Consider the following 27728-nt stretch of genomic DNA (forward strand, 5'->3'; position numbering starts at 1 on the left):
CCCTCGAACTCAGAAATCCACCTGCCTCTGCCTCCTGAGTGCTGGGATTAAAGGCTTGCGCCACCACTGTCCGGCAATATTGGGATTCTTAACAGTAGCAAAATTACAGTTACGAAGTAGCAATGAAAAGAACTTTACGGTTGGGGGGTCACCACAACAGGAGGAACTGTATTAAAGGGTCCGAGGGTTAGGAAGGTTGAGCACCCCTGCTCTAGATGGACGGCTTCATCGCCCTCCAGGAAGCTGACCCTAGAGCACAACCATGTGACAGAGGTGGCAGACGATGTTGAGAGACTCTTTTGTCAGACCCATAGAGGTGGGCAGGGTGGGGCACATAAAACAGGCTGTGGTTCCTAGACCTGCCAGAAGGCAGGGGTCATAGGGTTCTGGGAGGACAAGTCATGGGGACAGCATCCCAGGCTACTCCTCCAGTCATCCATCAGCCTTCCCTCTGCCCACCTCAGGCTTCAGCCATCCTGTCAAGCTTTTCTCCAAATATCCCAGATTCCAGTTACACAGGCAGAACCCTGAGACCTCTCAGTACCCTGCCTGTTATAAAACATTCTCTTGCCCTTGAACGAATTGCACTCAGCTGTAGCCCTTTTCTCCAGGTCTGTTCTGGCTGCCCCGTTCCATAGAGCCTTCTCTGGTTGGTGTCCGTGGCTGTCTGCGGCTGCCTCACACAGCCATCCCCTCCTCCCATCTCTCCCTGGGATGACCTCAGGACCCTGGGCCTGCAGGAACCTAGGCAGGCGGTCAGTCACAACCCGGCATCTTGGCTGAAGTCCATGAGCCTGTCCAAGACCCGCCCACATGTGGCCAGCCAGCAAGTGGCCTCACAGTCTCCCAACACCTACCACAAAATCCAGAGTTCTGGAATGTTCCAGGCAAGTGCCTTGGAGAAAAGCCAGGAGGAAAGCTGGTGGGTCTTCACCACCGGGGGTTGGATTTGAGTACAATGAAGGCAGCACTGGGCAGCTGAGACCTGGGTATCTTCCTGAATGTGGCCGCCACACTGGGTCCCCAGGCCTGCCGTGCCTGAGCTGCCTGGATCAGTCCTGGCCGGAGTCGCCTCCACCGTCACCAAGGGGAAACAGCCCTTGGTTACCACTGGCCTAACACAGAAGGCAAAACAAACACCAAAGCCTAGCAAGCCTCTCTCCTCGCTGCTGGGAACAATTACAGGGTAATCGGCCCAGCAGTTTAAGGGCCCTCCAAGATTGGAGGCTGCGAGCCAGTGAGCGGCCAGTAGGTAACTCATTCCCTTCCTATGCCTCTGCGTATTTCCCAGGACCTAGGGACCCCGCTGAACCCCACTCAGAAAGACAGGGAACACACTGGAGCCCCAGTAACTGCAGAGTCATGGCCAACACAGGACACAGCACAGAGCACTGAGCCAGGTCTGCAAAACTTTCCCACCAGTGAGCTTGGCAGGTGCAGGCGCGATGTCCCCTCAGAAGGGATCACCAGAAACCATAATTCTCACAGATCCTGCCAGCCATGACCCACCACCCCCATCTCCCTCCCTCTCCCAAGCAACTCGTCATCAGACAAACAGACTCACCAATAAAGAAGAAAAGCTATTTCCCACCGAGTCTAGCCAAACCTGGCGGGAGAGCAGCCAGGACTCCAGCAGAGCCCTGCACTGTCCTGGGGGTGTGTTGGGGTAGGGCTTCAGGTACAGCCAGCACAGTCCGGGTGCTGGTCCCAATCCCCTCCTATCTATAGAGCACATCCAGAACCTTCCCCTGAGCCCCATCTTCTGGGAAGAGATCCCCCCCATGTAGGGATAACCCTACTGTCAGGGTCTGTGACACCATAAGTAGACACTGAAGGAATGCTTAAGCAGAAACAGGAGAGACCTGAGGGCACATCTCATCCCTCCTCAGACCCTCACCCCAAGTCTCCAGGGCTGCTCCCTGCAGTGGGGTGGCAGTGGGGTGACATCCAGGGAGAAAGAAAGTGGTCCTTTCTCCACCCGATTCCTTACTTTCTGGACTTCCACATGAGCTTGCTTGCTTGCTCTTCTCTGCAGTCTGACTAGGGAGGTGGGATAGCCCCCTCTACCTCACGTTGCTTGGGGTGGGGAGGGCATGGGGGTCCTGACCTTGGACAAGGTCCAAACCCTTAATATAGGAGCCACCATAGCACCTGGAGACCCTCGCTCGCTTGGACCTGCGATTCCTTAGCCATCTTGGAGCCATGTTTTTCTCTGACCACAGTAGTCAGCCTACATCAGCTTCAGGGGGAAGAGACAGAGAGATGGGGAACAGGAAGGAGACAGAATGAGTGTGAGGCACAGAGCGGGGTGGCTCCAAGATGGATGTCGACAGGCATCGCTGACCCTCTCTGCCCCAATGCATGTGCAACTGGAACCCCACCCCGAGCACAGCAGGGACATTGTACTCACCCCCACTCTCAACTCTGTCCTATTTTCTCATCCTCCCATCCCCCCATCCCCATAGTGTTTTGTGTCCCCAATCCAGGAAGGTCACATGGTAAAAAAAAAAAAAAAAAAAAAAAAGCTAACCATTGCACTTACCAGCCAGGCTGAGGGTCTGCCTTGTCCCTGTCATAGTCCCTGTCTTTAAAAGCAGAGGCCAACCGAACTGAAATCCAACTTACTCTTTGGACTCAATCCTAGTCCTTGCTTGTCTTGGAGGGACTTGAGGACCCATTGCCCCCTCGTCCTGCCCCAGTCACAGATGGGAAGGCCACTGAACTTACTAGTGTGGGGGTCAGTGTCTTAGATTTTGATACTGTCCAGCTGAAATTTTAAACAGTACATTCCAAGGATAATTAGCCAGAAGCTATGAGAAACCCACTCTCCCTTCATTTTGCCTGAGTCAATTGAGACAGTGGCTTAGAACACAAGGACATTTAGGGTGAGAATAGGAAACACTGTCTGGGGCCCGATGGCAAGGACACTGGGGCTGTGACACCACAGGGAGCAGGACTGGACACTGGGCAGCAGCCTGATGAGAGCCAGGGAAGACACCACATGTCAGAGAGCCACCCCTCCACTGTCGCACTCGCCCCCAGGGGTTCCGCATGGGAACCAGAAAGCGCTATAAACAGAGCCGATGCCCTCTCCCTACCAAGTGGTTAGAGAGTTTCACCACCTATTGCAAGAGGCAGGGAAGGGCGGCAGGCCCATAAACATGGCGACTTGTGTCATTTTGGCGTGTTAAAGTAAAGACTCTGCCAGAGTCAGCCACGTAAGCCATCTAAGTCAGGCATGGATATGGGAGCTGGTACTTACACATGTGCTTGAAAGGGCATCAGAAACAGCTGGTACATCATCTTCCGCCTCTCCCCTCCCTCTCTCCTCTTCCTCTCTTCCCATTTTCCTTCTCTTATGCTTTGGGGAAAGAGCTTAAGACGGGGCTAGGTAGATGCTTAGTTGGCAAAGTTCTCACCTTCAAGCAGAAAGACTTGATTTGATGTCCCAGGGCTTCCTAGCTGGCTACCTAGATCACTGGGAGAGCTCCAGGCCAGTCAGAGAACTTATGTCATTAAACAAGACGGGGCAGGCAAGATGGCTTAGCAGGTCAAGGCACTTGATGCAAACCCTAACGACCTAAGTTCGGTTCCTAGATCCCACATGGTGGAAGAAGAACCGTGACTCCTACAAGCTGAATTCTGATCTTCACACATACAGGGTGCGTGTGTGTGCACACACACACACTAAATGACTTAAAACAAAAACACCACTGGATGTGGTGGTACATGCCTTTAATCCTAGCACTGCCTCTGCAGAGGCAGATGGATCTCCATAAGTTCAAAGCCATCCTGGTTACATAGCTAGGCAGCCAAGATGATGTGAGTGAGAGAGAGAGAGAGAGAGAGAGAGAGAGAGAGAGAGAGAGTCAAAAAAAAACAAACACTAAAAGCAACAACACACCACAGCTGGCAGCCGAGGAACCANCAAAGCCATCCTGGTTACATAGCTAGGCAGCCAAGATAGAGAGAGAGAGAGAGAGAGAGAGAGAGAGAGAGAGAGAGAGATCTTGTCTCAAAAACAAACAAACACAACAAACAACAACACACCACAGCTGGCAGCCGAGGAACCATCTGCATGTGTCCATGGCCTCCACGCACATAGGTAAGAACCGGGACAGAGGAGTTGAGAAGTCCCTCAGATCTAAGTAGGTGCCTTTTACGAAACAGCGTAAGACCGACAGCACCTTCAGCGTGCTCGGGCTCGTTTTTTTTCCCTTTTGCAAAACGGAGAAGAGTAAATACCAGCCCCAGAGGCTCCTGAGATAATCAGAGAACAGCATGAATGTGCAGGGAGAGCCCAACAACTCCCAGAACACAGTAGGTCCTTCAGCCATGCCACAAGCTTAGCCAGCTCCCTGTGTGGCAGTTTGGAGGGCTTACATGTGGTTAAATCTCAACACAAAACACTCTGCTGCGCGAGCACCACATTGTTTTAAAGCACAAAGCTGCCTGAAGGTCCAGCCAACCACGGGGCTGGAGAGAGAGAGAGATGGCTCAGCGATCTAGAGAAAGCACTACTTGCAGAGGACTGAATTCAGTTTCCAGCACCCCATGGTGGTTCACTAACACCTGTAATTCCAGATCCAGGGGTCCTCCCTAGCATCCGTGGTACTGCATACATGTACGCACACATATACACAGTTTTAAAAATAAAAATAAAGCTTATTTTAAAAGGATCATCTATTCATTCAGAATGCTTTGTTTTGTAAATGCAGTCATGGTGAGAAACGACACTAAGAATGACTGTGTAATCTCATAATTCCATGTGGGGTATACATCTCTACTGGCTACAGCTATTTCTCACCTCTGTGACAAAATGCCTGACAAAAGTGACAGGGAAGGACCGCTTCATTCTGGCTCACAGTTTGAGGGTGCACAGTCCATCATGGCGGAGGAGGCACCGCATCTGCAGTCAGCGGAGAGAGGAATGCTGGTAGGCAGCTCACTTTCTCCTTTTCAAAAAATTATTTACTGCTGTGTGTGTGTGTGTGTGCATGTGTGCAAGACAGAAAGACAAAGAAAGAGAGAAAGAGAGAGGTTGGTGGGTGCCCACATCACAGCACACATGCTGCCATCAGAGGACATCTCTGTGGAGTCAGCTCTCTCCTCCGTTTAGGTAGCTCCTGGGGACTGAGCTGAGACCCTCAGATTTCTATGTCAAGCACTTTATCAATGGAGACATCTCATAGGCCCCTTCCTTTTTTCTCTCTTTATTCAGTCTGTGATCAGCCCATGGGATAGCACCACCCACATTCAGGGCAGACTCCCCTTTCTCGGTTAAACCTCTCTGGACCAGAGCCGGAGGTGTGTTCCCATGGCGATTTTAACCCAGTCAGGCTGATAATGACAACTAACCATCACAACTCTGCCCTATGCCCTCACAGCATTCAGGAACACCACTATTGAGCCATAACAGTCATTTCCTGACATATAAAGTCTCATGTTCATCTTATAATGCAAAATGAGCGTCTATTTCTGAAAGTCCCCACAGTCTTTAACAGTCCCAATACAACTCAAAAACCAAGGTCTCTTCTAAGACCCAAGGCAACGTCCTATCTATAAAACCAAAATGCAAGCTAATTATCCTCCAATACACAGTGGCACAGAATAAACATTCCTGCTCCAAATGGGGGGAATGGGAGGGTAGGATGGAAGTACCAGACCAGAGCAAGACTAAGACTCAGGAGGGCAAACGCCAGCTCCTGCAGCTCAGTACATGGCCTCTGGAATTCATGGTGGTTAGATAGACTCTTGGACCAGCTCTACTCCCTGCCTGCAGCTTCCCTCGGCAGACATCCTCTCTTCTTATCACCTCCAATAGCTCTAGGGTCTCTTCACCTTCCTGGGCTCATGCAATAATCTCTCAAGGCCTCCTTGCAAGGAATCTAAGTCTCGCTTTCTGGAACCTTGGTACAAGTCTCTATGACTGCCTCCTCAACTCTTCCATGCCTGCGCAAGTAACAACGCTGGTGCCAAGTTCTGCTATCAGCTCAAGGTGCAGCCTAGTCCCCGTGAACCACAAACACAGTAGCCTCTGTGTGCTTTCAAGGCTAAACCTGAGAAAAAGCTTGCCTAGGTGGCCATTTTGGAGCAGGGCACCCCTTCATCTCCATTCTCACTTCCGGTCCTGTCCTTCCAAATGCAGCTACTAATGTCACAAGCCCTCAACGTGAGAGGGGTGGAGGATGGGGTGTCTTGAGCTAAGGGTTGTTTCCTCTTGTTCCTGTGCAGACCCTGAAATCTGTCTGTTGTTAATGACAGTTCATCTCCTTAACAATCACAGCTGCCTTTCTCCATTCCCTCCATATACACATCTTTAAATCTGTCACACACCTTTCCGGGTCACATCTTCCCTACCTCTCTGCTCCCTTGTTGCTCGTGGTCACTGCAGACCTGGATAAGAGCTGTAAGTAATAACCAGGCCGCCGTCTGAGTATACTAACCTGTGAGATTGCTTCTGCCGAATGAATTAGCCAGTTACCTTTAAGGCACACTCAAATACCCAGGACACAGGGAGAGTGTAGCCAGATTTCGCTGCCAGCATAAAACATGGCTTCCAGCTGATCCCAGTGAAGTATATGTTCTGTGTGAAACCTAAGCCAGATTTCCACTGTCCACACTTCTTTCTGAATTCTCCCAAACTTCCATGGGAACAGTTCTGCACACAGCATTCTAGCCCCCAGTTCCAAATTCTTCCATGTTCCCCCTGCAAAGTAGTTCTAAAGGCCCACGAGCCACACCATCAGGTTAACCATAGCAACAGGCCGGCTCTCAGCACCAGTTCTCTGGATTAATCTTCTTGCTGCTGTGTCAGAACACCCAGCAAGAGCAACGTACAGTAGGGTTTGTTTGGGCTCACAGATTTCAGGTACAGTCATCACAGCAGAAAGGCATGGGAGCAAGAGCATGAGGTGGCTGGTCACGTGGTGTCTGCAGTCAGGAAGCTAAGAGGTGAAGGCTGATGGTCAGCTCATCTTTTATTCAATGCAAGAGCACACAGCCCATGGGAAGGGGCTGCCCACACTCATGGTGAGTCTTTTCCACGTTAACTTCTCTGGAAATGCTTTCCTAGACACACGCAGAAACGTGTGTCCACGGTGATTCTAAATCCAGTCCAGTTAACACTGAAGATCGATCACCATGATGTCCAAAAGAACGGAAAGCATTTCTAGGCAAGGGCGGGGGCAACCCATGTGTCTGCTGTCATCTAAACACGCAGGGAGGTGTAATTCAGACTTGAAAGGGCAGTACATTCTGACACCTGCGTCAAGGATGAACCTTGAGAATATTTTGGGAAATGAAATAAGTCACAGAAAAGACAAATACAGTGTGTTTTCACTTCTGCATGGTCCCTATGAGGACAAATTCAGAGACTGGTACAGACCGGTGAATGTCAGGGCTCAGAGTGGAGTGATAAGGAGCGAAGACCTTCAGTTGGGGAACATGAAAATGTTCTGGAGACGGGTAGTGGGGAGAGCGTCATGACAACACGCATACCATCATCACTTCCACTGAGCTTACCCTTACATACACACATTTGTGTGTGTGTGTGTGTGTGTGTGTGTGTGTGTGTGTGTGTGCACATGCCAGGGCATGCCTGTGAAGATCAGTGGACACTGTGTGGGAATCCCTTCTCCCTTCCACCACATGGCTCTGGGTACTGGGCTCCTGTGATCTGGTCTGCAGCCAGTGCCTTGGAGGCATTCCACTAGTCTGAGTTTATTCTTGAAAACGGTAAGGGGCTGGAGATTCAGTTCAGTGGCAGAACGCTCACGCTACGACTGAGCACGAGACCTCCGGTCTGAGCCTGAGATTCAAATACTACATTTTAGGTTATCTATATTTTCCACAATCAACAGTTCCTTCACAAGAAAATAAAAGAAAGAAAAACCTGAGGCACAGGCGTCTAAAAGCCATGAAAGAGGCAGGCTTCCCCCATCCTGGTATTCCTGGGACAGATGCTCAAAACTGCTAAGAAATGTGGCCTATTGGCCACAGTAGTGCCCCAGTCTCTTTAAGCAGCTTGTCAGTCCTCCCAAGAGCAGCCCTGCTGTAAAGGACACCGGCTGTTTGGTGAACGGTTCCCAGGGCTCTTTGCAGCACCCATCCCTCCTATCATGATCCCAGACTGCATCTGGGTCCAGTCTAGGCCATTCCAGGCAGCGCATGTGCTTACAGGCTGCAGGCCTCACCAAACAGACAGGAGACCAAACTGGGAGGAGAGAGAAGCCATGGGGGGGGGGGAGGCGCATGCAGATTAAGACACTGAAAACCAAGCCTCGAGGAACTAAAAGCTCCCATCTCTCCTGGGCCCCAGGATTCCTTCCTCACAGAGACATTGAACAGAGCATCACCCACGACCACAGATCTGGAAACCAGCTTGGAGACACGTGGGTATCACCGGTGCTCGACATAGCCACTCGTTGGCGAAGAGAAAGTCAAGCTAAGTGTAGTGGCGTGCGTCTGGAATCCCAGCACTTGGGAGGCCAAAGGATAAGGAGTTTGAGGCCAGTCTCCATTTATATAGTGAGCTCAAGGTTGGATGACATGAGATGCTGACGCATAAAACAAACAAATGAACACTACTGAAGTTAAGTCAGGGCCAGAGAGCCCAGGAGAAAGCTGTGAGTTCCGAGATGACCTGTATCCCAGTACGCTCGTGGCCACACTTCCTGTGGCTTCTGTTCCCTTCCATACTCAGCATACAGAAGCAGGGCTACTCAGGTCCAGCCCTTAAGTGCCCTTCAAGGTTATGAATTCCTAATCAATACATTGAATGGACCTGAGAAAAGCGTCCTTGTCTGGACATCCTGCCGTGCCCTTGACACAGATGCTGTCCTCTCCATGACGTACGGACACTCCTCACTGCCCACTGCCCCACCCCAGCAACTCTGCAGGCGGCTGCTGTCCCTCGCCGGGGGTCACCCTCATAATGACTCAATCAGACCCCTCCCAGTCTCTCTCTATGTAGCTATCCATTTCCACCCTCAACCCGTGGCTCGCACGGTCCAAACATAAATGAATGCCTTCCTTCCTTGCTGGGCATCCCTCACACCTCATGCCAGGTGTGAGCTCCCTCTGACAGCACAGTTCAAACTGGTCCCCTCTCTGCCTGCCAGAGTCCTCACTCGCGAAGCCACTGCAGGGGCAGCTCTTGACACACTTGATCCTCATCCTGCTAAGGCAGATATCATATGGCCAGAGGATGTGAATAATCCACTAAAAAAAAAAAAGAAAGAAAAAAGAAAAAAAGGAAGGAAGGAAGGAAGGAAGGAAGGAAGGAAGGAAGGAAGGAAGAAAGAAAGAAAGAAAGAAAGAAAGAAAGAAAGAAAGAAAGAAAGAAAGAACGAAGGAAAGAAAGAAAGAAAGAAAGAAGAGAAAAAAGAAATTTCACATGGCAAACAGACTTGCTTGCAAAGATGTTCATACTCAAGTTGACAGGGGAACCCCAAATTAAAATGAGACATCACTGTGCATATGCCAGATTTCTAGAGCCCAGACAGATCCAGCCTCCACTGGGGGAGTCAAGGAGCTAACACCACATGGTTTGAATAGGGAAACCAACTGGCAATCGACCCAAAAGTTCCACTCCTGGTACTCGAGCAGTAAAACTGCATCTCCAGAACGCAGTGGGCTGGCGGACCTGTTGGTTACAAACAGCTGCCCTTTGCAGTGTACCACCATTGCCAGGAGATGAACAACCTTGTGACTGCTTTTTCAGCCTGTAAAGCTTGCTGGCCCTTGATTGATTGAGACCTTAGGTAATGGCTAAACTTTCTCCCAAACTTGGGTCTTCCAGGACCAGGCTCCAGAGGGACGACCAGCTGCAGGCAAAGCAGAGAGGCGTGGCACCCAGCTGTCAGCTGCTCTGCCCACTGCTCCCTTCTCTGGGTCTGGCCTGTCCTTGCCCATAAGATGCATTTCTCCAAATGTCTTAGGATACTCCCAGACACCCATTCTCTTCATGACCCAGAGCTTCACTGGCACCAGAATTCACCATTCTTTTTCAATTTTTATACCTATTTGGCAAAGAGGGTCCATTTTTAAACAATCACTCCCAAAAGAAATAGACTGACACACTGACACATGTACTACACTCACAATGTGGTTATAACCACAAAGACTGAAAATCATCTCATACATATACACAGAGAGAGAGAGAGAGAGAGAGAGAGAGAGAGAGAGAGAGAGAGAGAGAGAGAGAATGAGAGAGAGATTTAAACTGGCACAGACAGAAATAAAACTCATTTTCTTCCCCCCGCCCCCGGTGGGTCATCCTGTGAACACTACTCAGGGAGGCATGGAGGGTCACCCAGCCTTCACATGCGCAGAGAGGCCATGTTTGACTCTGAGCCTAAAAACAACAGATTCATCTAAGCACATGAAATTACCCACACTATCCAGCCCTGAAACTTGCTCCAGCACAAAGACCCTCAGGTGAGGGAGGGGGGCCTCTGGCTGGTCAGGGTTGCAGGAGAAGAGGCTTTGAGAACGTTCTAGTTGTCCTGCACCCCTCCCCCCGGGGCCCCTTCCCCCATAGTCAACGAGCTCTATACTGCATCCAAGGGGATTTTTATGCTCTGACTCAAAAGCAATGCCGTCTTTGAAATTAAACCAAAGTAGACTAAACTTTAGGGATGAGGAAAGCCCCTTGGAGAGTCAGGCTGACTGTGTCTGTTCGGCGAGCAATGGGGACTGTTTATCTCCTGGGGGTGGGTGTGCAGGACCCCTCTGCCCAGCAGTGTTCTCTGGGAAAGTGGACAGGGCAGCTTCGGCAGGGCCCTGTGGGTACCCCAACTTCTTCAAGCTCTTAGATTTGCCCCCAGCTCCTGGGTCAGATCGTTTGTGTGACTCTTAGCGGCCCATGGATGTCAGCCTCTGTGGCAGGGGGAGGCCAAGTCTCAGAAAAGCAGTAAGACCAGCTCTTGGGGGTTCTGGAGTAGACACTGACTACCCTAAGGGGACTCTTCTCCCCTGAGAAGTTGTCCCTGAACACCAGAGGGCCAGCCAACCAAAGGCAGAGGAAACAAATCCTCCCCTGTAAGGGGACACACACACCTGACATCAGCAGCTGGCTCTGTCCTGCTCTTGGGGACAGATGGGACAACAGCAGTATGGGACAGGGCCAGTTACTTGACTCTGGTTGGCCCTGAGACACCATCTCTTCTGTCACTCCTTAGCCACAATGACCTTTAATCCTGAGATCTCAAGCTCCCTGGGGTTAGGTATGGATTGGCTTTCTGGATGGCAAACGAGACAGACATCTTCTTAGGAGCCAGGAATGCCAAGGGAACCCAGCTGTAACTTCCCTTCAGAAGGCAAGTGAGAAGGACCCACAGTGGGCTACAGTCTGCTTTTAGAAACACATCCTTCATCAACCATGCCAAAGCTAAAACAGGGGTGTGAGCTCTCCAGAGCTGCTGAGGTCTGAGAGGTTGCTGGGGCCTGCTAATGACAGGTTCCATGCCGCTGTAGGCAGCTTCGCCTGGAGAGGGCGTCAGGAGGGAGCAGAGCTTCACCAGGCCCCCTGGTGTCAGCTGGACTGACTCTTCTTGAAGTCCTCACATGCCCTCCTCCCAACAAGCCTCCAGAAGCAAGCATCCTCACGGCGGGCGCCATCTCATGCCCCTGCTAAACCATCTGCTGGCCACCCACGAAGTATGCAGATCACCTTGGCAAGCCTACAAGCACTGGTCACTTGGAGGACAGCAGTCAACGGTGTTCTGTGACCTCCTACTATGATTCTAGATTCATCCCTTATTCCTTTTTTTTTAAAATCTGTTCCCAAGAAAACACGTGACTACCCTATGAGAATGTTCAATGTCCCCGACAATTTGCTGGGTGTAGAGCACCGGATATCTTTGTCCAGTACCGGGTTTGTCTCATTTTAATGCTGTGCCTCAGTTCTGAGCCTGAAGAGTCCCCTGTCCCCATTCACAAAGTAGGACTTGACCTGCTTGCTAGAGTCAGGATATGATCTCCAACTGCTAGCTACATCAGGAGATGATTCACATGGCCCTGGGACAGTGAGATATGGGACCAGTCAAAACAATCCCGGGACTTTTGCCTCAATGACCTTCTGAGAAAGGGGTAAAAAGAAATTAAATTAGATGTTTAAATAGCAGAAACACGGTTGCTGACGCCAGGGCTGGAACCCCTGGACCCAGAGACGCCTGAGATACAGTAGCTCTTTTTTTTTTTTTTCTTATTTAGATTTGATTTTCTGACTCAAAAAAGTTCCTGCTGATAAGCAAGTTAGGCTTTAGTGTGCGTGTGTGTGTGCGTGTGTGTGTGTGTGTGTGTGTGTGTGTGTGCATATGGGAGTGTGTGTGTACAAGTGCAGGCCAGAGGTCAACCCTGGGTGTCTTCCATATTCACTCTCTACCTTATTATTTGAGGCAGGATCTCTTTCTGACCCTGGAGTTCACCGACTCCTCTGCCTACCCAGCACTGGGCTCACAGGCACACGCTGGCATATACTGGGGCTTGTGTGAGTTCTAGAAGATTAAAGTCAGGTCCTTGTGCTTGCATGACAAGCTCTTTAAGCACTGAGCCATTGCCCCAGGTGGTGTGGTTTGGTGTATTCGTGTAAATAAACTTTATGTATTTATGGTGCTGAGGACTGAGGCAGGGCTGCTGGTAAGCCGAGCAAGGAAGGACCCGCAAGGACCCCTCCACCGTTCCAAGCAGAGCATTACAGGCTGCTTTCTGGCTCACAGTTTCTTCCACCAGGCACACCCTGTTTCCTGATCAGACTCTGCCCCCATAGAGCCTTTGACACCGGGAAGTCTTGTGCCCTCCCATGGCTTTTGCACGCCTTCTGTCCTTGACCTGTTTGCTAGCGTCCAGCACGTGCTCAGCCAGGGAACCCCCGTCCCTATGATGCCTGACTCAGTCCAGCAGGGGCTGTCCTAACTGCTGCCACTAAACCTTCTCAAAATTAGCACCAGGCATACAGCACATGTCGGACAAACGTGGACGGTGCACCTACATCCTAGTGACCCTTATTTGATGTCACTATCATGTACAAGTTTGAGGGCAGAAACCCAGTCAATCTAAGAAAAACCAGACTGTTCTCCACACCTCTGCTCCTTTGGGTTCCTCTCTCTTTCCCTGTGTGGCTTCTAAGTCAGCTTAATCCCTCTGTTGCCCACTGCCCACCCTCCCCTGTGGCTGCCTTCAGGTTTGAGCTAACATCTCACTGAGCCTGTAGGCCGTCCCTCTGGTCCCCACTGTCACCTGCTCTTCCTCAACCTGACATGTTCTGTCCAGCTTCTCCAGCCTTCTGCAGTCTCAAACTCAGGGTCTTTGCACTGTTCAGAGGGCTAGCCTTCTCTCCCATCAGGCCTCTGTTCCAACATCAATCACCACAGAGGCCTGGCAGCAATCGTTCATAATAGCATTTGTGTCTAGCCCAGCCCTCCTATCTCAGGAGACCATTCCAGGCTTCTCCAGGGACATCAGCTTAAGACTCCTTCTTTACCAGAACAGTCATTCTATGAGGGCACGCATGCCATCTTGCTCACCGCATCTCAGGATGTGGAACAGTGACTGGCACAAGGATACGTAAATGCCTATTGGATGAGAGGGGCTCCTTCTATCTTACAGCACCGTGCTCCACAGACATGCTACACAGTCCTCCTGGGGAAGCAGGGCCTCGAATCCTGATAGACCCCCTTCCTGAAGGGGCGCCTGTATGCCTCTCTCTGTCCCCAGCTGACTCTGCTCCATTCTGTCAGAAGCACCTTTGCCCCAGGCTTGCCTTTCAGGTCCCTCCTTCCTAGAAGCTGAATCTCATGTCTCCTGCAGCCCAAATTGTCTTGTGTTGTCAGAGCTGGCTGTGCCCAGGAAGCAGGTTGCAGCTTCAGTCCCTCCACCCTATCCGGTTCGAAGCCTAGAGTATTAGTTCTGGGCTGGATGTAAGAGCATTGGTCCTTCTGGGCACCCAGCTCCAGCTTGGCGAACCCACATCTACACTGGGCACAGAAGAGGCTCAACACATTCCCCCCATCCACACGAGCATTCTCTTCAGGAGCAACAGCTCGTATGTACGATCCTTCCAGACAGAGCAACCAACTGTATGCCCCGCACCCAGCCACCTCTATCCTTCCAGACAGAGCAACCAACTGTGTGCCCGCACCCAGCCACCTCTCTATCTGTCAGCCTGGGGGGCCTGTGCTTTCTATGCACTGTCTTCTAAGAAAGAATGTGTCTGCACCGGATCTGGCCACACAAGCCCCTTGGCAGAGAAAACAGACTTCTTGTCCCAAACGTGACTGTCTAGTCTACTGTCAGCTTTAAGTTAAGCACCACAGAGTTGTCATCATGGCGCTTGCTTCCTGGCTTCAAGGCTGTCACACACATCCCAGAATCTCTGGGCACCGGGAGACAACTGGCCAGTGGCTGCCTCACATGAGGACCCACGCAAAGTTCTCTTTATGGGAAAACAGGCTGGCCGCTGGCACATCCAGCACCAGGGAAAGCCAGGTTTGGATTTTCTCCAAGGATACAATAGGTTTTGTCTTGACTCCTACCCCATTGCTACCCACTCAGCCTCCTTAGTGGGTACAGTCCACTGTGAGGACCTACTATGTGTCTAACAGTGGGAATTCAGAAGAGCCGGCACACAGCAAAGCCACCGATGGGATGACACTGCCAGCCACTGAGAATGTCATTCACTGTTGCCAGTGTAATCTCCTGTGTGTGTGCCTGCCTCACAGTGGGTCCACATGGTGATGAAGACGACAAACCTGCTTGCTTGCTTCCTTGCTTGGGGCCTCATCCAGCTGCCTCACAGGTGTCAGACTTGCTGACTGAGAAAAACGTAGGCATGAGATGATCAGAAGTCAGGGTCCCTAGGCGTGATAGAACAACCCGGCTGGTAGAAGGCTTACGTAGCATGCTGAAGCCAGAAGTCTGATCCCTGGGGCTCACACCATAGAAGTTGAAAACCAGCTCCCACAAAAGGATGGAAACTAGGGGAAGAGGGAAGAGAGGAGGCCTAGAAGACCCAGGAACTGGGACAGATACTCTGACAGGAATTCTGCAGCTCAGATAAGAAGATCCCCTCCTTGGGGGATTGTACCTAAGCTTTCTTGGCTGCAAGGAAGTCTCCTGGACTTTCTCGTTGGCCCTCAGGAAGCCCTGAGAGGAATAAGAGGAAAGTCTATGTTCCAAGCATCTCCTAAGGATCCAGCCGAAAGGCTTGTGGGGTGGGGTGCAACTGAGAACTCAAGCCAGGAGGAAACAGAAAACCCCAAGATTCTGTGGGATGCCGAAGGGGGCCAGAGTGGGGCCATGTCTAGGCCCAGCGGCCTTTGGCTTCAGCCCTGCAGGAACTTGGCTATTTCATCCAGAGACTGGGAGCCGCCAGCCCAGCCAGGGCACATGAGAGCGGAAGAGGTCAAGACTGGATTTCCCCTTTCCAATATGGCAGGGAGGAGGAGGGGCTGACTGAAGGAGCATGCAGAGCGCTGTAGCTGAGAAGACAGAGTCTTCAAAGGCTAGAGCTGGGAAGAGATGGCCACCTGGCCCTTCCACTGCTAGCATCAAAGAGTGATACTCAGACAGACACTGTCACATGGGGCGGGTCACATCTGGGTCAGCGCTGGCTACACGGGAAGGGAGTGACCTATTTCCAAGGTTCCCCCATCAGGAACCTCCCTGGGAGCCCAGACGTCTGTCTGTCAGAGCCAGACAACAAAAGGTGTCTGGGAAGAGTTTTCGGAAGGGTGTGGTGAGGGTAAGAGGCTGGATACGTCTGCTGACTTAACCTAGAGTCTGCCTCCAGGCCAAGGGTCCCAGTCTCCTGCTAGCCAACAGAGTAGCCACTCTGTAATACCTGGACCTGTATGTGGCTTCCCTCGGCCCTCCAAAACCATCCACTAATTTTCGACCATGATGAAACCAGTCGGTGACCCTGACTGCCTCAGATTTGACTCAGAAATCCTCAGCAGAGCAATCTCTAGTCCCCTTAGACTATCCAGAGATGAACCCATTTCTCATCCAGCTTTGAAGAGAACGCATTAGCCGAGGCTCCAGGTCATAGTCACAGATGTCTGGTCTTGCTGGGATTTTTTTATCACATTTGTCAAGAGCTGGTGAGCACACCATACGGAGGAGGGCAGGTTAATGGACAGTTCTCCAATCAGGAATAAATAAGAGACTATTGAAAAGTGGCCCAAATCAGAGAGAGGTATGAACTTTGTATTTTCAATGTGAGCTGTGACCTCGGCTCAGTTAGGACCTGAGATATTGTGGGCCTCAGTTTCCCCCTTTCTACAAACTGAATTAACAAGGAATGACTTGAAGATTAGAGGAGACAATGCTGGCATCCACTGAGTCCTGAGGCTGGCAGATTAAAAGGAAGCCACAAGAACAGGACCAAGGTAAGGCTCAGTCACCAGGGTAAAGCCGGGTGTGTAATAAAGTCCCTTTGAGCCTCTCACAGGACGAGAGTCCAGCAGGAGAACGACCCAGCTGTATGTCTCCTGCAGACAGACAGCCTGTGCCCACATATAAAACAGATGCCAGAGCTGCCCCTTCATAGGTCGAGAGGCCACACTAGGGCACTCAGAGGTGGTCCTTTCTGGGCTTGTTCCTGGGGCGGCTGCCACCTTCTCCAGGCCTGCTGTGAGCCACAGACACACCCTATGCTGCAGCCCCGGGCCTCAACAGTTCCCACTTACAATGGGGCTGTACCTCTCCACACAGCTCGCAGTTGGCCGATAGTCTTCCAGTCTGTGTCCTGCCTGAAGGATCAGGTCTGTGCCCTCCAGCTTGCCTGTCCACAACAATCTTTTCCCAGGACCTTGGCCTACCCATCACCAACCACCTGCCTTACATATTCATTCCCCCCACCCCCACCCCCTGCCACACTGACTCAGTCATGTGACCCATATCTTACTATCTCTGCCATCAGACTGGTCCAAAAGACAAAGGCACCTTACAGTGGCAATCAGGTGACTTCCACCCAAATGGCCTTTGATGAAAAGGGAACAACCCCACGTCTGTCTCTCAAACTTCTCACCCCTTCTCAGCTGTGACCCCCAACACACAGTGAATATGCTATAAAGGTCTGAAGACCCAACTAGGGGACTTTTCTCTCCTCAGCACAGAGGTGACCTGTAAATAGGTTAGAGTCCGTTTCCACCATCACCACCCCTGCCCCCACCCCACCACCACCCCTGTGCTCCGGAAACCCACCCATGCCTAGCAGGGTATTTGACATTCCACCACACACACACACTTTCTTTGTAAGGAGTTCTGACCCCACCTTGGAGGGCCAGTAACCCAGAAACCCTACACCCAAAGAGTCAGCTAAGCCCCGGGAATGCGAATGTTTAAGGCCGGCGGCTGGACCAACCGCACAGACTAAACTAGGGAGGTTGAAGAATTCTTTTCGGCTTGGTGTTTTGGGGACAGTTTTTGTTTTGTTTTGATTTCTTTCTTTTTTATTTTTTATTTTTCTTTCAGTGGGATAGAGAAGGGTGAAAGGAAATAAGATTATTTCCAGTAACTGTAATTACCCTGCCGCCTCCTTCCCCAGAATCATGGCCAAGCTACTCCTCTTGCCTGGAGGGTGGGAGTGGGGCTCCTGGGGACTCAGACTTCTGAACAGGACATGGGGTGGGGTGGGGCAGAGAAGAGGCTTGGGGTGTGGCAGAGGAGGGGGGGTCTTCCCCTGGAGCCTGGTAAAGCGTGGTCCCTTCTGCTACCCTGAACATGTCCAGCGTGAGTCCTGTGTATCCTCCATTCCACTCACTTCACCTCAGGATGTTACTGTCTCAAGAACACCAGTGACTTAAACAAAAATGCCTCTCAAGGAGAAATAAGAACTACAGAGCCTGCCTTCAATGGGCTCGGAGGAGGAAGGTGATCAGCTTGTGCGGGGAGAGCCAAGCACAGAGCCCACCCTCAGTAGGAAGAAGGTAGGAGTCTGGGTTTGGAGAGGCCATCTCTGAGAGGAAGGAGACAGACCTGCTCCTTCAGGGAGGGGACATTGGCTAGAGAGCCAAAGGTAACCTAGTCCATCTTACTAGGTCAAGGGAATCAATGCCTTGTAAGCCAGGCACTGTCCTAGACACAGTGGCTTCAGAACTAAATGTATGGAGCCTGAGAGCCAATCAGTGGATAACCACAAAGTACGACCTGGCTAGATCAAAGACGCTATCTTTTCCACCATGAGTGAAGAGATGTGCTAGCTCGCTCATTCACTTATCCATTCAACTCAGTGTCTACCAAGCATCCACTGTGTACGGCCACCATGTCCCAGCTACTGTATAAGACAGGCACCCGCAAACCCTTACAGAGATCAAGCCATGCCTGTGCCTGGAGTGTGCTCTTTGGGGCCTGTGGGTTCTTTAGACACCCTCAGGCCTGAAACTGAGGGATGGGATCAGCCCTAGATGGGGCTCCGCAACTCCCCCGGGGTTCTACTGGGCCATTGCCTAAAACGTTTGCAAGATGAAAAGAGAAGGGTACACGCTTCCTGTGTTACAAGGGCTGAGACATACCAAACTAATGGACCACGCCTGGGGTCGTAAGGACTCTTGTGGCCACCCCACATCTGCACACACATGAGGCACGACAGAGGCGAAAGGGAGCTGAGAGGACACAAAGTCTTCTGTAGGTTTAAGCTTCTGGCTTGGCCAGCGGAACCAGTGGATGTGTTTAACATACGAGAGACAGTGACGGCTCCTTACAACCCTCTTGCCATGTAAAGCCAGGAAGGGGCAAAGAAACTGTAGCAGAAGCAACATGAACACCTAATGACTGTGCTTTGTCCCCAGGAAGCCAGACCTGCATGACCCCAGTGGGCTTGAAAGTAGAGCTCTTTGCCTACTTCTCCTTTTTTTTGGACGCTGGGTCTTCCTGCATAGCCTAGACTGGCCCCAAGCATATAGCCATCCTCCTGCCTTAGCAGTGTTGATTAAAGGTGTGCAGCTAAGAGGGTCCCTACCTCCTCAGACCAGTGCAACCTTAGAAGAAATCAGGATCCTGGAGGGGAGGGGCCATCTGGAAGGGAGCTGGGTATGTTGCCGGGCTGAGAAGTCTGGTGAGCGGTGGCCTGGGAGACTCACACGGGCCACACACTGCACTGCCCTTCAGACTTCTGCCTCTGAGGCTCCCGACTCCTCCATAGGACCTGTTCTAGAGCACAATCATGGGCTGGTAACCTGCCAGGGTGGCTCCTGCAGTTATATCGTGTTCTCATCACCAGCTCACATGACTGTCCCCACTGTGGAAGGGCCATGAACCCTGCCTCGTCCAGCTGGGCATCCGGAGTCTGGCAGAGCTGTTGAACCCACAAAAGGCACAGTTGTCTAAATGATGGCACCAGTAGCCCACAGGCACCAGCCACACATCTGTCTGCAACCAGCCACACATCTGTCTGCATCTCCGCTCAGTCCGGCCATGGCTCAGCACAAGCAGCGCACACCCATCTATACAGCTGAGCCTCAGACGCACAGGAACTGGTCCTGGATCCAGGTCAGAAGCCAGAACCAAATCACCGCGTTCTCAAGACACAGAAACCTGGGAGGGGATGTGGGGAGGTGGTTCTGGAGCCAAGAACATGGCAAGGTAGCACTATACAGATGCTTTCCTCGGTCTCGCCCGCCTGCTACTCAGACAGCCTGCAGAAGCTCGGGACTTAGGCTGCCAAAGGAGAAAGAGAAGGGAGCATAGGCAGAGAGAACACACAGTAAAAGGCATGGGTATGGGGAGAGTCTATCACCACCAGCCACCTCCCTAGCTGAAGACAGGGCACGGTGCTGTAAGCCTCTGGTGCCCACGCCCACCTCCAACCCTTGCCGCAGCCCAGACCCCAAGGCCACACCCTCAGTGGCCACAGGAAACATGGGTGCTGTCCAAGCTGAGCTTCCCAGAACAATCACCGTGCTTCCCTAACCTGCCCGGAAAGACGGGAAGACAACACAGATGCTTCCCGTCTCCACCTGGCTTGTCACAGCCCACAGCTGTCCACTGTGCTTCCTACGGCTGGCCCACAGACGCCCTTAATACGCATGTGTGTGATAAACGGAAGGTCAGAGAAGAATAAAAGGCTCAGACCCAAGAANCCATCGAGCTGCCGGGGGGGGGGGGAACACAGAGACAGACCTACCCTACAGATACAAGACACACACACACACACACACACACACACACACACACACACACTTCCAAATATTGAAACTGAAAATCCAGACGTCGTACTGCTTTCATTGGTGACATTTCTCGGACACTTATTATGCCTCTAAGTCCCTGCTAAGAGCCTGATGATTCTGCGCACACTACCCTCACCCAGTGAATGTGTCTCTTCTTGTCTTCCTCTCCTCCTTGCTCTCAGACCTCACTGCCCTAAGACTCAGGGTCAAAGACACCCCCCCCCCCGGGGTAGCTTTCCCATAGTCTCCTGAATAACTCCTGATTGCCATTAAAAGTCTCCCCAGTCCCCACGGACCCCTTCGCCACCTCCATTACTGTCATATTTGGGAAGAGTTATCCGGTTGCCCATCCTCCTCATGATAAGCTTCCCAACAGACAGGGCATCCTGGATACTGGGGTGACAACCCCAGGCCACTCACCTGCATTACATCATTGCATCCAGGGGGGGGGGCATCCTGACACTTCCACTTCCAAGGGGCGTACGGGAGGCTTCAAGAAGTGACCAGGACGCTCAGGTCCCTGAGGCAGGAAGTTCCAACGCTAGACTGCAGTCATCTCCCTGACTCCCAGCCAAGCTCCAAACAGCTTCAACCTCCTCCACACACAGACTAAACCTGGCTGTCCCTGCGGCCTCATCCAGACAAGAGCCTGCCACCCTAAAGAAGAGTCCACTGCATTCGCCACTGCATTTGGAGCGGTCACTGCACAGCATGCTTATGTCCCTGTTCTGAGGCAAGGGACACACATGGGCTGCAGGGTACCAAAATTTGCCCAACCAATCAGTCCCTGCTATGACCTGTGCTTCCTATCCATAAAGCAACCGAACGAGGTTCTGCCTTAAGTTTAGGACATAGCACAGCCTCCCGGGATCCTGTCTAATATCAGGACCAAAGCAGGCTTACTTTCATAGGGCTTGGACCCAACCAGGTATAGGGATGACCTGGAGGAGGCTATGTGGAAATATACAATGCAAACAGACAGACAGACAGACACACACACACACACCCTTCCCGGAACTAACTGCTGTGTACCAGCAGAATCTGAGTTGCCTAGGCACTCCCGTCTCCAACCGAACAGTAGTAGGCAGGCAGTCTTGGCCAGCTGGGAGCATCTTCTTGCCAGGCCATGTCCCTTTGGAGTGCCATGAGCCCCGAGGGTTTGGCCTGCTATCTCACCTGGCACCTTCCTCTTCACCCAGCTCCTCTTCTGCCAGGTTGGGGTTAGGAAGGAGCTGGAAGGAGCACCGGGCTGATGTGGTTCCCTGGGCGGGGCAGGGTCTCCTGTGCCCCGGCAGCCCCTGCACCTCCCTGATCTCCTCTACCTGGATCTGCTTGTAAATGACTAAGGGATTTCTCCCTGGAGCAGGCTGCCAAGAGGCCCTGCTGGCTGCAGAATGAGCCAGGATGCCCAGAGCCACACGTGTGCACCTTAATTACTCAGTCCTCTTCTCGGGAAAGAAAACCCATCCATGTTTTGTTTCATTTTCCCCTTTAGTGAAACAAATCCACCCACGAGGTTCCTGGAAGCCCCAGCATGAAACTGAGCCCTTTGTGAGGAGAATTAATCAGCAGCCTTTGGATGGCTCATGGGTAGGACAGCCTGTGGACCCTACAGGGGTTCCTACGGGGGCTCCAACAGGAGAGAAGCTAGGGGGACCTTGACCTCCACACCCAGTGTTCTTCAGTAAATATAATTAGAATACAGCCCAGGCCGTAAGGGCAGGGTCACTGGGACACACACACACACACACACACACACACACACACAGAGGCAATCAGTTTTGTATTAAAATCCCACCCACCAAAGTAGGCAGGGCTCCAGCAGGGCACAATGTGCTTATCTGCAACATAAATATGATAAGTACCTACCAGGTGTGTGTGTATTACATTTCCAAAACTGTGAGAAGAAAACTGACCAGAGACATGCCCGTGCAGGGTACCCAAAAGACAATCATGCAAATGCCATCTCTTGAGGTATAGGGGGTTGTCCCCTCTGGTCCCTCAGAGCCACCATGTGTCTCTTGTTGTAGTGGAATCTGCTGAGTTGGTCCTCAGTTTTAACCACAATGCAACCTGGGCAAGTGGGCTGGGGGCTGGACCAGGTGTGGAAGCAGTCCCCCCCACCCCAGCTGCCTGGACCCCAACTGAGTGGGCTCCCCTGCTGTGTCCTGTGTCCTGTCTCAAAGATTCATTTTCAACCGGTGTAGTGTTGGGACTTCTCAAACGAAACTCACTGAATTATCAGTAAGTGTGTGTGTGTGTGTGTGTGTGTGTGTGTGTGTGTGTGTGAGTTTTCTTGGCTTCTCTTGGGGGGAAAACCAAAACCAAACAAAACATTACCGTTCTCCACAGTCATCCTGAGCTGGGACACGCACTTCTTTACCACAGGCTTTCAGATGCCCTTCTACCTCCCTTCCTAGCCTCGGGGGGCACAGGAGCTTATGACCCAGTTAAAAACCCTAATTTTATTCAGGAGCTCAGCCTCAGCCACTTGTCACTAGAAATAGCCACAGGAAGCGCCCCTCGGGAAGGTAATTAAAGTCTGACGCCCAAGGCTGGTTTTTCTCAGAGAGAAGCTCGGCTCTCAGTTTGTCTAAATGCGAATTCTTAGACAAAAAGCAGAAGCAAGTGTCAGGGCCCTGTTCTCTCTCCCCCACCTCCCTCTACCTCCTCAATTGGAACCCAAGTATGCATTCCCTCTGGGTGCTGGCCCTCCAGGCATTAGGAGATAGGTCTGAGAATCAAAACACTGGGGAATGGCAGCTCCCAGTGGGAAAGGCCTAGGAGCTAAGGGAGCCCCCCAGATTTCCCAGCCTGGCAGCTGCTCCGGGTATTTGTGAGAAAGTAGAGGATTCGCTGGGTGCGGCTGATCTACTGAGAGCCCAGCAGAACCACATGTCTAGGGTTGACTGGGAAAGTGTGAGACTCAAGGTCTTTTCCTGTCTCTCTGAAGATGCTGCTGTCACGCCACGCACAGCACCTGCTGAGGGCTTGGGATCGGGAGTGAGTTGGATGGGCGCTGCTAACTCCCAGGCAGCAGCAATGAAGGTGCACGGTCTTACCTCCTCCTCCTCCTCCAGACCAAGTCCCAGGGCCTGCCTTTGCCTCCCTCCATCAGAAGTTCTTCCCTACTCTGCCCTGCACGTCCCACCCCAGGGCTCACTCTGTGTGGTACTGTAGTAACTGCCTCTCACCTCCCCATCCTGAGTCTCCCAGCTCAGTGGTAGGCAGAGGGTCAGGATACAGACCAAGGTTGCTGGAGAAGATGGCTCAGCAGTTAAAGTGGGAAGACAGAGTCTGGATCCCCGGAAACCACAAAAGCTCCAGATGGGTAGGGAAGCCCACCTGTAACCTAGCTTCGGAGGATGGTGACAGAGAATCTCTGGAACAAGCTGGTTTGTAAGACTCGCCTTACTGGTGCAGTCTGGGCTTGGCGAGGAACCTGACTTAGGAATCACAGGAAAGAGTGATGGCGGATGGCACATGGCTCCCAACATCAGTCTCAGGCCTGCATACCTTTGTGTACACACACATGCAGGCAAGCACACACACACACACCCTGTGAACATACATGCACACACATACCTTGTGCACACATATGCATATAAGCACACACACATACACCCTGTGCACACACATGCACACAAGCACATACCCACACCCTGGGCACACACACTCAAGCACACACACACACCCTATGCACACAAGCACACACACTCTGTGCACATACATACACTCAAGCACACACACAAACCCTGTGCACACACATGCACACAAATACACACACACTCTGTGTACACATATGTATACAAGTACACACACCCTGTGCATACACATGGACGCAAACCTACATACATACTTGCAAGAAATCCTTATACAACACATATGCAGCAAAACAAAACACACACACACACACACCAAAGCACAGACTTAATGCATCTGCATCACTACATCAGCATGAATATTTGAATCCATTTATTATTTCTGTTTGATATTTTTTTTTCAACTGGGTCACTAAGTAGTACCCCTGGCCTGGAACTTACAATTCTCCTGCCTTAGCTTCCAAAGTACTGGGATTAGAAGCATGCAGTATACCTCCATGTATAGTTTTTGAGTTTGTTTGTTTTTTTAGCATCTGTTTACCTAACTGTAAATGAGCCTAAGTGTCCCCACCTTGTGTTTAGTGAAAAGCATTTAGATTTAGGAGGAAATCTGCTACATGCTACATACAGGTACTCCATCAGCCCTGAGGAACTGGTCTCCTTCCTACACGCAGGAAGAAAATGTGCTTGTCATATGCAGCGTGGCCACCCTGCTCACACAATGAGCCTAGCTTAGATAAGCTTCTTATGCTACCTTTGGTCACCTCCTGGGGACAGCTTTCCTTGAGGGCTTTCCAATGTTGAACCACTTTTACTGGACTGAGTCTCAACTCAGTGAGTGGCAGGCTTGAGAGCTCCGGCCCTGGTTTCTATGGGGTCTCAGCACAGCTGCTTCACCGGGCTGAGGTGGAAGGACAGACAGCGCAGTACCACAGAGAAAATCCACTTTCCTCGGATTGTTCTAAACCCACCATTTCAGGAAGAACATCCCACACTGCCTCAAACACGATGAGTGAAGCCACATGTCACACCTGTCACCCAGCAACTTGCACAAACAGCCCATGCTCTGCCTGCCTGGCCCTGGTGTCATTCCAGGAAGCATTTTAAAAAATAGACAGAGAGGGGAAGGAGGCGGCTTCTCAGAGTCAGCTTCTAGAGGAGTGGTCTCCAAATCTACGCTGAGCAGTGCAAACTACCCCTCTCAAAAAAAAAAAAAAAAAGTAGAGAATCCTATACTATCCCTCCCCTAAATCCAAATGTAAGTAGAGCCCCTCTCTGCACAAACTGTGGATGGTGTCCAAAGACACAGAGTCAGAAACATCCCGTGTAAATCCCCAAAGCACAAGAACCCTGCTGACCTTTCCTAGAACTCCAACACTCTTCCTGAGCCTGAGTGGTTTCTAGGGAGGAAAGCTACTGAGGAGACCAGGGGCTGAGCAGTGAAGCTGGGTGGTCGGGGCGGGGCCTGGAGGTATTCCCGTCTGCAAGTTTCCACAGTAAACATCTGACAGCCGTGCAAACCTCCACTGTGCAAGACCCATTGCAGGGAAGAAAGAGACCCAGTCACGAGGGTGCAGCTCAGACTCAGACCTCCGGGTTAGCCCTGTCTGGGCATCTCCCTCAGTGCAGGCACCGGGACCGTCCAGACAGAGCAGGCATTCAGGGGACAGCGGCTGAATGATGAGGGAGGTTCTTTTTTTTAAAAGAGGGGAGCAGAAAGCCTTTTATCTTGAGTTTTCCAGACAGCCCTGAAAGCTGGTGATAGGAAAGCTGGATCTGAGGGACCTTGGAGGGCAAATGGGGTCGGGGGAGACCATAGGAACTGACTCAGAATCAACACAACAGTGCACAAAGGACAGAGGAATCTGGGCCTCGCATCCATCACTCTGAAGAAAGTCTTTTCAAAGGAACCCTGACACATACATATAATTTATAGGTAATTATCATAAATCTTTAGGAAGCCCTCCCTCCCCAATTCTGTGCTTCACAGACACATACAGCCATCATTCTCATGAGTCCTAAAACTCACCTAACTGAGAGGAGCTTGGGATCCGGAGAACGTGCAAATGTTTCCCTCATCCCTCCACATCTTCAGAGGAATCAAACGCCAGGGCTCCATTTCCGTGGGCTTTGTCTACATCTCTCACCCAGAAACCGTCTGAAGGCTGTCTCAGGCCAAATGCCTCACCCCTCACAAAGCCCGCTATTCTCTGACTCCTGTGCTTAATTTGGGGACTGCCAGCTTCCTGGGATCCCCATCTGATCGCTCGCTTCCTCTGTGCCCTCCCCACAGCAGAAGCAGGACTGTCTTACTGTCATGGACCCCAGAAGAGGGAAGATTTAAGGCAACAGAGCAGCACCACACAGATACCTGTGCCTCGGTCAGCGGACGGCAACATTGCCAGGGGACATCACCAACCCGACGGAGGGGGCACAGGCAGCTGGACAGACAGGGGTTGAATTTGGGTCTTCTGAGAGAAATTGTCCAGGATCCCCAGTTATGGTGTTGTAAATCCAAGGTAATAGAAGAAACTGAGGGGGGGTGGATTCCATCTGATCAATATTGCAGGAACAACACTGGAGGTGAAACTGTGGGAGAGGGGTACAAGGATACCCCGAACCCACAAACAACCGCTAAGCCTGACATAGGATGCCACCGCCTACTATACAGCAATGTAGCAGCCAGCCCTCAGGCTTCCCTATGAAAGCCAGCCTTCCTAGCACTGACTGGGAAAAGTCCCAGCCTTGTGAGAGCCCTTTTGGTGGTTCTATGTGTCTGGAATTCACATGTTCTCGGAGGTCCACAGGAACCTGGAAGCTATCTACAGCTCAGGAAACATCTTTGAAGTTCATTATCCTCAGCCATAAACAAGGCAACAGCGTGGACCTCACGGGGCCATTTGAGGGTGTCAAGCACCGAGCCTGGCAGAGAAGGCATTTGACGAGGACTCCAACAACCAGCAGAACCATGCTTCGAGAAGATGGTATTTCAGACACCTTCCACTGACTGCCGGCCCAAGTGTGGAAAGAATGCAAGAAGCTGTCAGGAAGGAACGGAGAGAAAGTCGCGCTGGCTCTCCAAACGTCAGTCTCTCTGCTTCCCAACTGCCATGAGGCGGGCTGCTTCGCCTCACGTTCCTTACCTACACATGAGCTGTGCAGTGTCACCCAGGCCCAGAAGCAGCAGAGTGGAGTGACCACGGCCTACAAAATCTGAAGCCACCAGCCCAATGTCCAGCTGTCCTCTTTTGGGGTTGTGTCTCTCATTTGTCGTAGCAACAAAAAGCCAGTTAATGGAGGCAAGGTGGCAGGTGAAGGTGGAGGCGAAGCAAACAGGGACTGGTAGCATCGGGAGAGATCCAAGGAGTGACCAGGAGCTCCTTAGCAGGAGGCAAGGGCAAGGGCACCCTGGAGTGTATGGCTGATGGGGACAGGTCATTGCTGAGCTCTGCTGAGCAGTTCTAGTACAAGGACTGCCAGGATCAGGCTGGGGCAGCGGTTAGGAGGGCGAGGAAGCAAGGAACCAGAGACCTGGGAATGGAGGCTGGGCCATGACTGGCGTCATTCCTCTTGTTCCAGGACAGGGGTACCTGTGCAGGGGTTGGGGGGGGACACTTAATAGCCAAGAAACCAGAGCAATAGGGCACCTCTCCAGCCCCTAGACCTTTCCCCCGCCAGCAGCACGAGCAACGTCACTTCACTTGCATCCAGTTGAAGCAGGCGTCAGAGGAAACCCACAGCTACCCACAGAGCTGATAGCTCTTCAATCACCCTAAAGGCACCCCACAAAGCCGCCCTCCCCAGGCGGCTGGAGATGCAGCCCTGCTGGTAGAGTATTGGTCCAGCACACACCAAGACCTGGTTTCTAACTTCAAAAACTGAGCATGCTGGCTCGTGACCATAATTCTAGCATCGGGGAAGCTGAGGCAGGATCACAAGTTCAAGTCCAATCTAA

The 27728-nt window shown here is 51.7% G+C and overlaps 1 protein-coding gene across 3 annotated transcripts in view; it reads right to left on the reverse strand.

Moving 5' to 3' along the window:
- The window catches only part of Spsb1 (splA/ryanodine receptor domain and SOCS box containing 1), a 59028-nt gene that overhangs the window by 24706 nt on the left and 6594 nt on the right, over positions 1-27728 (reverse strand). The window contains exon 1 of one of the 3 annotated variants that reach the window (XM_029540254.1): positions 858-933. The exons of 1 other annotated variant lie outside the window; for it this stretch is intronic. The gene's annotated coding sequence lies outside the window, so the exon portion shown is untranslated. Of the gene's footprint in view, positions 1-459; positions 546-857; positions 934-27728 lie in introns of those variants that run through there. One more of the 3 variants, XM_029540255.1, reaches the window with a different exon arrangement.

Source organism: Mus pahari, chromosome 6 (assembly GCF_900095145.1).
Source record: "Mus pahari chromosome 6, PAHARI_EIJ_v1.1, whole genome shotgun sequence".
Lineage (NCBI taxonomy): Eukaryota > Metazoa > Chordata > Mammalia > Rodentia > Muridae > Mus > Mus pahari.